Genomic DNA, 11,564 nt, shown 5'->3' with positions numbered 1-11,564 from the left:
TGCTTTTAATTTTTTAAGGGGCCTCCATAATGTTTTTATGATAGCTGCAGCATTTTACATTCCCACCAACAGTACAAAAGAATTACAATTTCCCCACATTCTCATTTAACACTTATCCTTTTTATTTTCATAATAGTCAAATGAATAGGTGTGATGTCATATCTCATTGTGGTTTGATTTGCATTTCCTTGAAGCTTAGTGGTTGTTGAATACCTTTTCGTATACCTGTTATACACCTGTATTTCTTTGGAAAAGTGTTTACTCATTTTCTTTGTCCATTTTTTTTTTTTTTTTGCCCAGACTTATCAAGAAATAACTGAAATACACTATAAATAATATCATCTGCCCATTTTGTATTTGATTTTTTGCTATTCAGTTCAGTTCAGTTCAGTTCAGTCACTCAGTCGTGTCCGACTCTTTGCGACCCCATGAATCGCGGCACGCCAGGCCTCCCTGTCCATCACCAACTCCCAGAGTTTACTCAAACCCATGCCCATCCAGTCAGTGATGCCATCCAGCCATCTCATCCTCCGTCATCCCCTTCTCCTCCTGCCCCCAAACCCTCCCAGTATCAGGGTCTTTTACAATGAGTCAATTCTTCACATGAGGTGGCCAAAGTACTGGAGTTTCAGCTTCAGCATCAGTCCTTCCAATGAACACCCAGGACTGATCTCCTTTAGGGTGGACTGGTTGGATCTCCTTGCAGTCCAAGGGACTCTCGAGTCTTCTCCAACACCATAGTTGAAAAGCATCAATTTTTCGGCGCTCAGCTTTCTTCACAGTCCAACTCTCACATCCATACATGACCACTGGAAAAACCATAACCTTGACCAGACAGACCTTTGTTGGCAAAGTAATGTCTCTGCTTTTTAATATGCTATCTAGGTTGGTCATAACTTTCCTTTCTCTCTTTCTGTTCTCTTTCCCACTTTCTTTTGTATCTTTCTGTATACCCTTTCCCCAGAGTTTATATTTTATTTTTATATTTTCATTAAAAAAATGTGCTCAATTGGTAGTTCACTGCCACCTATAAGCATTTCTTGAATCTAATTTTTTTATGGGAGCTAAAAATGATTGATCCTACTATAATTTCTAAAGCAGTAGTTTTGATGATGACGATCCAAAATCGTTACATTTTTAAAAACGGTTACACAAAATTTATGGAACTATTCCCCCAAGTTCTTTAAAAGCCTGAATTAAAGTGTATGTATGAACACTGAGAAGGCAATGGCACCCCACTCCAGTACTCTTGCCTGGAAAATCCCATGGACGGAGGAGCCTGGTAGGCTGCAGTCCGTGGGGTCGCAAAGAGTCAGACATGACTGAGCAACTTCACTTTCTCTTTTCACTTTCATGCATTGGAGAAGGAAATGGCAACCCACTCCAGTGTTCTTGCCTGGAGAATCCCAGAGACGGCGGAGCCTGGTGGGCTGCTGTCTGTGGGGTTGTACAGAGTCGGACAAGACTGAAGTGACTTAGCTTAGCTTATGAACACTGAAAAAAGTCATGTGACTTTCTTTGTTAGTATAAGTATGCTAATTTAAGTTGAAATAATATTACCTTCCTGCACTATGTTTCTCAGTCAGTAAGTTTCATCTTTTATAATCTATGTAGCATTCATATATTTTTAACCCAAGGGGAAAAAAAAACAGGCAATACATACCTAAGTGGTGTTGAATAACATCATTACCTGTTAACATGCCTATAATAAATTCTTAGCCTTGATAACAAGTCATTTTTAAAGCCTGAGGCTTTAAGATCTGATCCAAGCAAGACTTTAAGTAACATATATTTCCATATTGGAGAAGGGAGTGGCTACCCACTCCAAGATTCTTGCCTGGAGAATTTCATGGACAGAGGAGCCTGGTCAGCTATAGTCCATTGGGTCGCCAAGAGTCCAACATGACTGAGGCTCCTGAGCACACACATAATTCTATTTATGATATATATCATATAATAAATTAATACTCTCAATTTTCTAGTAATCATTTTAAATAAATTACAATAAAGATGCTACTTTTACATTTATTTGAAGGGAAAAAAAAACAAAGACTAACCATTGTGAAAGTTAGACATACGCATATATACTCTTTCTATTGTATTAAACACTTTAAAGGGAATTTGAAATATTGACCATGCCACAATTTTGGAATGAGTTAAAACTTAAGTTACTTTTACTATTCAACTCTAAATTCATATGAGGATATTTTGCTTTTCAAACAAAATAGGCCCAATCCATCATAATTACCAAAATTTTTCATATTTGTCTGTATTCAAAGGCACAAAAGTGCTATACTGTATTTTATTTAAACTTAGAAACAGCTGTTCTGCCATATGTTTCATCATTTAGAATATGCCCTGTACATTTTTATCAGAGAGAACAAATACCATGACATCATTATCAGCCAGTAAGATTTTGCCCATCAAATACATGCAGGCAAAAATGTATATACATATTGTTTAATCATTTGTTTAATCAAGGCTTAAGGCAGGCATTGAAGAAGATGATATCAAAATTCCTTTACACTTATAATACCTTATATATCCATTGACATACTCAATTTACACTCTAACTTTTCCTCTTACATATTCCTCATCCCAATATTTCCTTTAAGCATTTAGTCTTCCTTTAAACTTGTACATATACCCTGCTTGTTGTGCTTTTAATCGACTGTAAGCTCTGTCTAAATAAACTATTCTTTCACATTTCTGTCAATTTAGGAAACTGAGTTACTCTCTCAAATTCCTTGATAATTTGGCACTTACACCATATTCAGCCCATCATCATGGGTACATAAAAAGTCTACATCAGTGTCCTATTGCTCATTATTTATTGCCTATTAGTTACTATCTTCAATGATAACTGCTGGCACACCATTCTAGCCACCTGCATCTGTGGCCACACTGTCAACCCTGAAATTCTCTGAAAATACTTTCATTCTGTCCTTCATAGATTTTCACTGGAAATACTGCCTATTCTTCAGGTTACACAGTTTCTATTCCAGTCTCTATTGCAGTTGCAGAGTTTCTATTTCAGCACTCCAATAGTGGAGTGCTTGAGTTAGGGCCCAGCAACTAACTCTGGGCACACTGTTTTGAACATTGAAACTAATCTATGTCGTGTTTTTCAGATTTATCATCAATATTTAGCCTGACAATGTCAAATCTTTCATCAGAAAAGCAACTAAAAAATGGGCTAATAGACGAAATAAATAGTTCATTCTAAACTCCTGACTATCCACAGCATCTTCTGGTTCTGAGAGTTAGAATGTGCTTCTCAAAAATTAGTTGAATGTGACTTAGGACAAAACCTTCTTCATCTCTTTTTGCGCCACACCTAAATGAGGGAATCCAGTTACTCAATGTGCTGTCAGCCACTTCCTGAGTAATAATTGGGAAAGTGGATTGAATATATACCCTGTTTGAAATTTCAGAATTTAACCAACAGGAGGTAGCTTAGGCAAAGCGAGCTTATGGCATTTGAATTTACTTCTGGTTTAGCTGCTTGTGTGCGTGCTAACACTTCAGTCATGAGCAACTTGCGACCCTATGGACTGTAGGCCACCAGGCTCCTCTATCCATGGCATTCTCCAGGCAAGAATACTGGAGTGGGTTGCCAGGCCTTCCTCCAGGGGATCTTCCTGACCCCACTGACACAGTCTGCATCTCTTAGGTCTCCTGCATTGGCAGGTGGGTTCATTTAGCCCTAGCGCCACCTGGGAAGCCTCTCTGGTTTAGCTGCTGCTGCTGCTGCTAAGTCACTTCAGTCGTGTAGATGCTTTTGTTGCACTGACATGATAATAGATAAAAAAGAATAATAAGCACTTGGTTAAGAACTCTTTTCATCAAGTTCCATTATAGTAGTCCACATGGTCCAAAGTGGGGTACATAATGTGTCTCTGTAAATTTTATAAAAATGTTCTCAGCATTTCTTCAGTTAACACTTTTGAACAAAAAATACAGGTGAAAATAGGGATAATTGAGGAAAAGGTAAAGTCACAGGTACTGTAATGAGTTACATTGATTTTGGAACAGTGGAGAGAGAATAGGAACCCATTCACCCAGGAAGAGAATATCATAGATTCCTAAAAATATGAGGAAGGGAAGAATATTAATTATCTTTTGTAATTCAAAGCAATTTCTGGAGCCTTCTTTAGGAGGAAAACAAATTGGATCTTACAAACTGTTTCAAGTACCTTAAGTATAATTCTTGGTTCTGCTATTCCAGTAGGATAGTTCTGACATGGCTTGATAGCTAATTCCCTTAATGTTATTATCAGAAACACTAAGGTATGACCCCAGCTCTGGTATCTCTCACAGAAAACAAAAAAACAATAAAATCATCGTTGTACTCCACCAGATATTATCCCTACTCCTATTCCTTAGACATAATTCATCCATTTTGTATGGCAATCAATTGCTGCACAAATATTCAGTTCAGTTCAGTTCAGTCGCTCAGTTGTGTCCGACTCTTTGCGACCCCATGAATCGCAGCATGCCAGGCCTCCCTGTGCACAAATATTAGGTATGGACAAATATGTGACTTGACTCCTGCCCATAGGGAGCTCCTCTAAGAACACTCAGCTAGTTCAACTGAACTAGGAACCTTAAAGCCTATCAGTCAGGAGGCCACATTTAAGGCACTATCAACTTCTACTTCCCAGCAAATATCCCATTTGTAATAATTGTAATCAATACATTCTTTCCAGGGTCATTATATGTACTCTCATTATTGTGCTTTCATGTAGAATCCAGGCATTGCCTTCCTCCCCAAAACATAATGGCTTGCACACTATGGGTTTTCATAAGAGACCATAAGTATTTACAGAAACACCACCTCTACCATGGAAGACACTTGAAAGTGAAAGTCACTCAGTCCTGTCTGATGCTTTACAACCCCCATGGGCTATATAGTCCATGGAATTCTCCAGGCCAGAATAGTGGAGTGGGTAGCCTAGCCCTTCTCCAGCGGATCTTCCTGACCCAGGAATCGACCCAGGATCTCCGGCATTGCAGGTGGATTCTTTACCAACTGAGCTATGAGGAAAGCCATTTGGGTCAGCCTAAACTCACTGGACAAGGCTTCCCAGGTAGCTCAGTGGTAAAGAATCCACCTGCCAATACAGAAGATGTGGGTTTAATCCCTGGGTTGGTTGGGAAGATGCCCTGGAGTAGGAAATGGCAAGCCACTCCAGTATTCTTGCCTGGAAAATTCTATGCTCAGAGGAGCCTGGTGGACAACAGTCCACGGGGTCGCAAAGAGCTGGACATGACTAAGCATACAAGCACACAAACTCCCTGGCCAAGTTTGTTTTGGGCAGTAAAACTGCTCTCCTCTTCTTCCTGAGAGCCACAGGAGCTTGTGATTTTTTTCATCTGGTTGGGTCTGAGACATCAGGGTCATGTTTGAGGTTAATAAGGCATGTCGACCTCATTTTCCCTTGAAATTCTGCTAATAATAGCCTGAATTAAATGCTGTATAATATAAGTGAAATGATTTTTGTTCTATACTCTTTTAGTCTGATGAATTAGATTGGGTAATAAAATAGCATACTCATGGGACAATTTTTTTCCCAGAAACCAAGATATTTTAGAAAGGAGGATTGGATATTATTGGAAACAGTTCTCCATGGATCTGTCACCTTTTCACATATCTTAAAAACAAAGACACTATTTTGTTCTGAACTGTTTTTTTTTTTTTTTCTTTCTCTTATACAGTAAAAATACTTAAAAGATAGAGATTTTGCCTCCTGTAAGAATTGAAAGTCAGTTTATTTACTGTAAGAAAGATAATGTCTCCAGCTGGGACAAAGTTCAGGCAGGTATGCTTGTGGCCTATAGGCATAGGCATATACATAAACAGCATCGTTCTGGGCCATTCTGCATCACCCCTGGAGGACTTGCAAAGAAAATGAGCATGAACTTGAAGATTATGCTGCCTACTCTGCAACAAGTAATGAAGTTTTTTGATTCTGACCCAGAAGTTGTGTGTCTTCTAACAGCGTTTATGAACCAATAGCAGGCTAACATGTTAGCTTGCAAACAACAAAATTTCAGCCTCTCCATTGCTTTGGGCATTAACTTCATATATTCAACCTCAGTATTTAAGGGGAAAATTCACCATCTCCTGATATTAGGACATTTTATAGCTATGGCTTACAAATATTTGTGGTGAAATATATGCAGAAGCAGGTTTCCCAGGTGGTGCTAATGGTAAAGAAACTGCCTACTAAAGCAAGAGACTCAAGAGATAAGATTTTGATCCCTGGGTCAGGAAGATCCCCTGGAGGAGGGCATGGCACCCCACTCCAGTGTTCTTGCCTGGAGAATCCCATGGATAGAAGAGCCTGGCGGGCTACAGTCCATAGGGTCTCAAAAGAGTCGGACATGAGTGAAGTGACTGAACATACATGCACACATATGCAGAAGCAAGTAAGTATGTTTTATCTTAGAGAGCTGATAGTACAATCTGAAATTTGATTCCTTTTCCCTATACCTTGAAATCTATCCTAAATCACATTTTCATGTGAGAAAAAGTCATATTAATTTTGTTTTCCTCTTTGTAATAAATGTGTATTTGTTTTTACATAAAAATGACACATTATCTATTACATTGTCTACCAGTTCTACTACTTAACTTGCTCTCTAAGCCTCCCACTCCATCCAATTTCATATAATATTAACAAACTTGAATGCTCACTGGCACAAGGCTCTTTATAAACTAGTGGACACCACTCATCAATCTTCTGGTGGTTGGTGTGGCTAACACTGCAAACAGTTATTACATGGTAGTTGCAATATTCACAATCTCATCCCAAAATTTCCTGATTCTCTGGAGTCATGTGGAGATTCAGTAATTTAACTCTGAGGAGTGAATGCCTCACATGGTATTTTCTCTTTGCCTGACTGTTTGCTAATTTTTAATGTATTTAATGACTTACATTGTCATATTTTAAAATAGAACAATGCAGAGACCATCATTATTTTTATTCATTATTAATCTAAAATAATTTCCAAAATCATTTACAATTTTATTGTTTTAAGTCATTCTCATAATTTATTTTTGAGGCAGATTAAGTATGGAATAAAGTCTCTGAATTATTCTATTATGAAAACATAGCTAATGTATTCTAAAGTATAAGTCTAAAAATTCTTTTTAATACAAATAAAATTTACTTAGAAATGGTCAATGAGTTATTTTAAGCTTGTTCAATATAACATTTATTGGGGATATATTATTACTGAAGTGATTTTGACAGTTTGGAATTGGTTCACATGAATATGGAATAAATATCTGCCCTTAAAAATGTTATAAATTAGTAATTAATAAAAGTTCATGGGACACAGTAATATATGATAATTGACACTTGAGACAGTGGGGAAAAAATACACATATATGGATATTCAAAGAACAGAATCAAGGAGTGATTGATGAAGGATGTGGCCTTTAAGATACACCCTGATATATGCCAGGATTTTGAAACTTAGGAATTTATAGAGTGTGTTCTTCTAGGGGTGAATATTAACAGCCATCAATATTTAGGCCAATTATCATATAATTGTAATTGTAAGAATATAAGAATGAGGGAAAAATAAATTCCCTCAATGAAAATTGACCTCTAAGAAATTACTTTGGGGAGAGTACAGAAGAGTGGTTTTTTTGTTTTTGTTTTTTCACCACTGAGGCAATTGAAGGCAACAGGCACAATATGGGGATGAGAAGCTAGCATAAGGTAAGGAGACAGGAACTAGGCGCCAGATTGGAGGTGATGTACTGGAAAGTAATTTTAGTCTGTTGGTGTTTTGTGCTACTCAGGAGATTCCTTTAAACCAACTGTCGCTGCTCAGGGGATGTTGCCTTGTAAATTAGAATATACGGCAAAGATTATTTTATGTTCCTTTCATTTTAATGTTTTAAAGGCTGCTTAAAAAAGATGGTTTGGCATTTTCAAGTGTAATTTTAGGTGAATAAAATTGAGTGTTTATCATATTCAGCCAATTAATAACCTGTATTTTTTTTATCTACTTCAGTGACTTGTGGGCAGTAACATATACGCCCTGGACCTGATATGTTACTACCACAGGGCCATCTGGCTAATCAGATGTCAGTTTTCCTTTTCTATCAGAAAATTAATTTTTCTGCTGGAAAGGAAGTGAATATTGCTAGCACACCTTCAGAGATATGATTACCAAACCCTTATCAGAGTTCTTGTGTAATAATACTATTGCTTCAGCATTTCTATCAATTTTATGTTTCCTTTTCATTTAGAGTAGTTGAAGGTGAATCAATGGCTTGAATAAAATAATATATAATTATATATAATATACAATAAAAAGGAAATTATAGCATTTAAAATACATAGTGTAGGGAAATGTTACAATTACTTCTGGGTATGAATATAAGCTCTGCCTCTTAAAATTCATGACATTGAGGGATTTCCTTCCTCCTTTTTAAAATTCAATTTCCGCAGACCATAAATCCCCTACACATGAAACTTCAAATTATGAACTTTCAAAGATGAAAATGTTTATCTGGTTCCAGCAAGGAACCAGAACCTGTGCCATCAATGTCCGGCATGAGTGAAATCGCAGCTTGCCCTCCACCTCCTGGTGCTGATGGTCCATCAGCTGTACCTTCTCCCACCTTCTGTCCCTCCTCCAGTTGGTAACTTTCTGCCTGTTGACTGGATGCCAGTCCCTGTGTGCCAGCCATTGTCCTCTAGTACTGTACTTTTCAAGGCATTGTACCGCAACATGAAAAATGTCTTATTTTTTGTTTGTTTTCTGTGCCTTATTTGTATGAAAGTATTACAAACCTATTACAGTTCAGTACTAAATAGCCAATGTGTTAGTTGGGTACCTAGGCTAACTTTGTTGGACTTACAAACAAATTGGACTTATGGATGTACTCTCAGAACAGAACTTGTCCATATGTATGAGATTTACTGTACATAACTCACATTAACCTTACCCAAAATGTAAGATAACATATTTGAGCTTACTGAGCAACTAACAGACACACACATAACATATTTGAAGCACTCCTCAGAGGCTTCCTGGCCAGATAGTTGTGTAGTACAGATCTCAGCCTACAAATTGAGTGAAGATAGGAAGTACATCATTATTCTCATTACTATCTCTTGGTTTCATAGTACACATAGCAGGGGCTCCATATAAATATTTGTGTAAGAATAAATGAATAATGCAATGGCCCCAATTCAATTTTAAAGTTAGAAAATGTTTATATTATTTCTCCAAGTTAAATTCTGAAATCCATTTAGTAAAATTGATTGAGGCTTTTCTATTTTGATGTTCCAGACAAATGGAATTGCAGTGGAACATATATCTGCATGACTTGCTTTTAGTTTCTGGGTGAAGAAATCACATAGGAAATTCTCTGTAAATATTTGTGAAATGAATAATGCAATCATTCAGTTTCAATTCTAAATTTGGGAAGCTTATATTTTAATCCCTGTAAGTTCAATTCTATTCCCTCTTGTTAAATTGATTGTGGATATTTGGTCTTGATATTCTAGATGCTTGGTTATAGAGTACTCTATGGAGCCTTCCAAGTATATTTCTTTTCATCATATCTTCAGTTTGTACCAATGTCACATAATAATTTTGCATCACTTTTTATTTAATGTGTATAACTGTTTTGCCAGTGTAATCAAGAACTGGCTCTGGAAAAGCAGAAAGTTAAAAAATGGTATATAATAGAAACATGCCGGATTTCTATAAATGCTGACACTCACATTTTGCAGTAGACGTGAAGGGAAATAGTGTATCAACATATATTTAGACATCTTGTTAAAACAAAATGCATATGCATATTAATGACAAAGATTAGGAAACACACTGTTGTATTCACTGATCAGTTCATTCCTTTATGCATAGCTTTGGAACCTCCCCTCTTTTACCCATCTCTACTCTTTCTGCTTTAGAGAAGATATCTCTTGTCTAGATTACATTAGCAACCTACTGACTGGATCATCTCCTCTAGTGCCGCCTGCCAATAATGGATTATTCATACTCTTGCCAAGTAATCTTTCAAAGGCACATGTGAGATTCTCTGGTATTCCTTTTTGTATCTTTCAAAAGTAGCTTTCAGGGGAAAAAAAATATAAATTTTCAGTTTGTGATGCAAAGTCATTTATAATTTGGCATCTGTTTAACACTCCAACCTCAGAACCATCTTCTAACCTCAGTACACACAACCCTTGATATGCCCTGCTCATATTCAATATATCACAAGACTTTGAGTGGTTCAAGCTTTTCCACATCTCCATACTTTGGCATACATTTTCCCTTCTATTTAGAACACATTATCTTTACCCTACCATTTCTTTCTTTGACCTATAATCATTTATTCTCTAAGATGCAGTAGAAATGTCACCCCTCAGGTCTCACAGAGACTCCAAGACTGTCTTATTTGTTTCTATCTTCTTCCTGATAACAATTTATTCAGGTGTGTTGATTGAGCACTTCAGAAATGAGTAGTAATACTGGAGAACAGAGCTTTTAATTTTATTTATTTTTATGAATTTAAACTTAAATAGACATATTTGGATAGTGATTACTCTATTGGATATTGCAGAATTAGAAGAAAGGTATACTTTCATGCTTTTGCTACTAACATATATATTGGTTTGAGTAAGTAATTTAATTAATTACTTTGTTAAATCTCTAAATGCTACTTACTTCAATAATAAAGTGAATACTTCAATATTAATGTTTCTTACAAAGTTTAGAGCAATCTCAAATAAAATCATATATGTGAAAACATAATTAATTTCAATGCATTATGTAAGTGCTAGTTATACTGAAAAGACTACAAAAGCAACTTTTAAAAAATTTGCTGTTCTGTTATCAAACCTTCAGTCTTAAGTAATGAATAAACTAGTGAAAAATATATTGATTTAATAATGACAAATTAGCATTTCCCTACATGAGGTCATTGTACTATGCTGCCAGTACCGATATTTCATACATTGTTGGAGAAATATTGAATATAAAAGCAATATATAAATAGGAAATTCAATTTCCCTCATTAACATTATCTTCCCCTCACTGAATAGCTCCATGTTTTTCACACTCTATTGAATTTTCAATAAAACTAAATTTGAAATATATGTAAATAAACTAGAGTTTTCAAATGACTTAGTTTTATTATATATGTCACTTCATACATTTCTCTGTTTTATATAGCCACGTGAGGAAAGCCATGTAATATTAAATTTAAATGGGGTCTTTGGTTTTCTTCAGCATAAAATATTCTATTGAAAATATTACATTTTGTTTGAACATTATAAAGCAATTATCCTCCAATTAAAAATAAGTAAATTAGAAAGGAAAAGACTACATTGTGTTCAGTAACTGTTGAACATAATTTAACATTGTCAATTGTGGGAAAATATAAAATAGTTTTAAATCGTTTAATAGGTGTCATTAATAGGTAGCAGAATGAATATTCAAACAAATAAATTTTTAAAAATTCCAGACTTAATAAAGAAAACCAACCCCTGGATTAAGTAAGCTCAATGAATTATGCAAAATAAACACAA

The sequence above is a fragment of the Cervus elaphus genome, chromosome 18 (assembly GCF_910594005.1).
Source record: "Cervus elaphus chromosome 18, mCerEla1.1, whole genome shotgun sequence".
Classification (NCBI taxonomy): domain Eukaryota; kingdom Metazoa; phylum Chordata; class Mammalia; order Artiodactyla; family Cervidae; genus Cervus; species Cervus elaphus.
The sequence above is the reverse complement of the archived record's forward strand: the minus strand, read 5'-3'. Positions refer to the sequence as shown.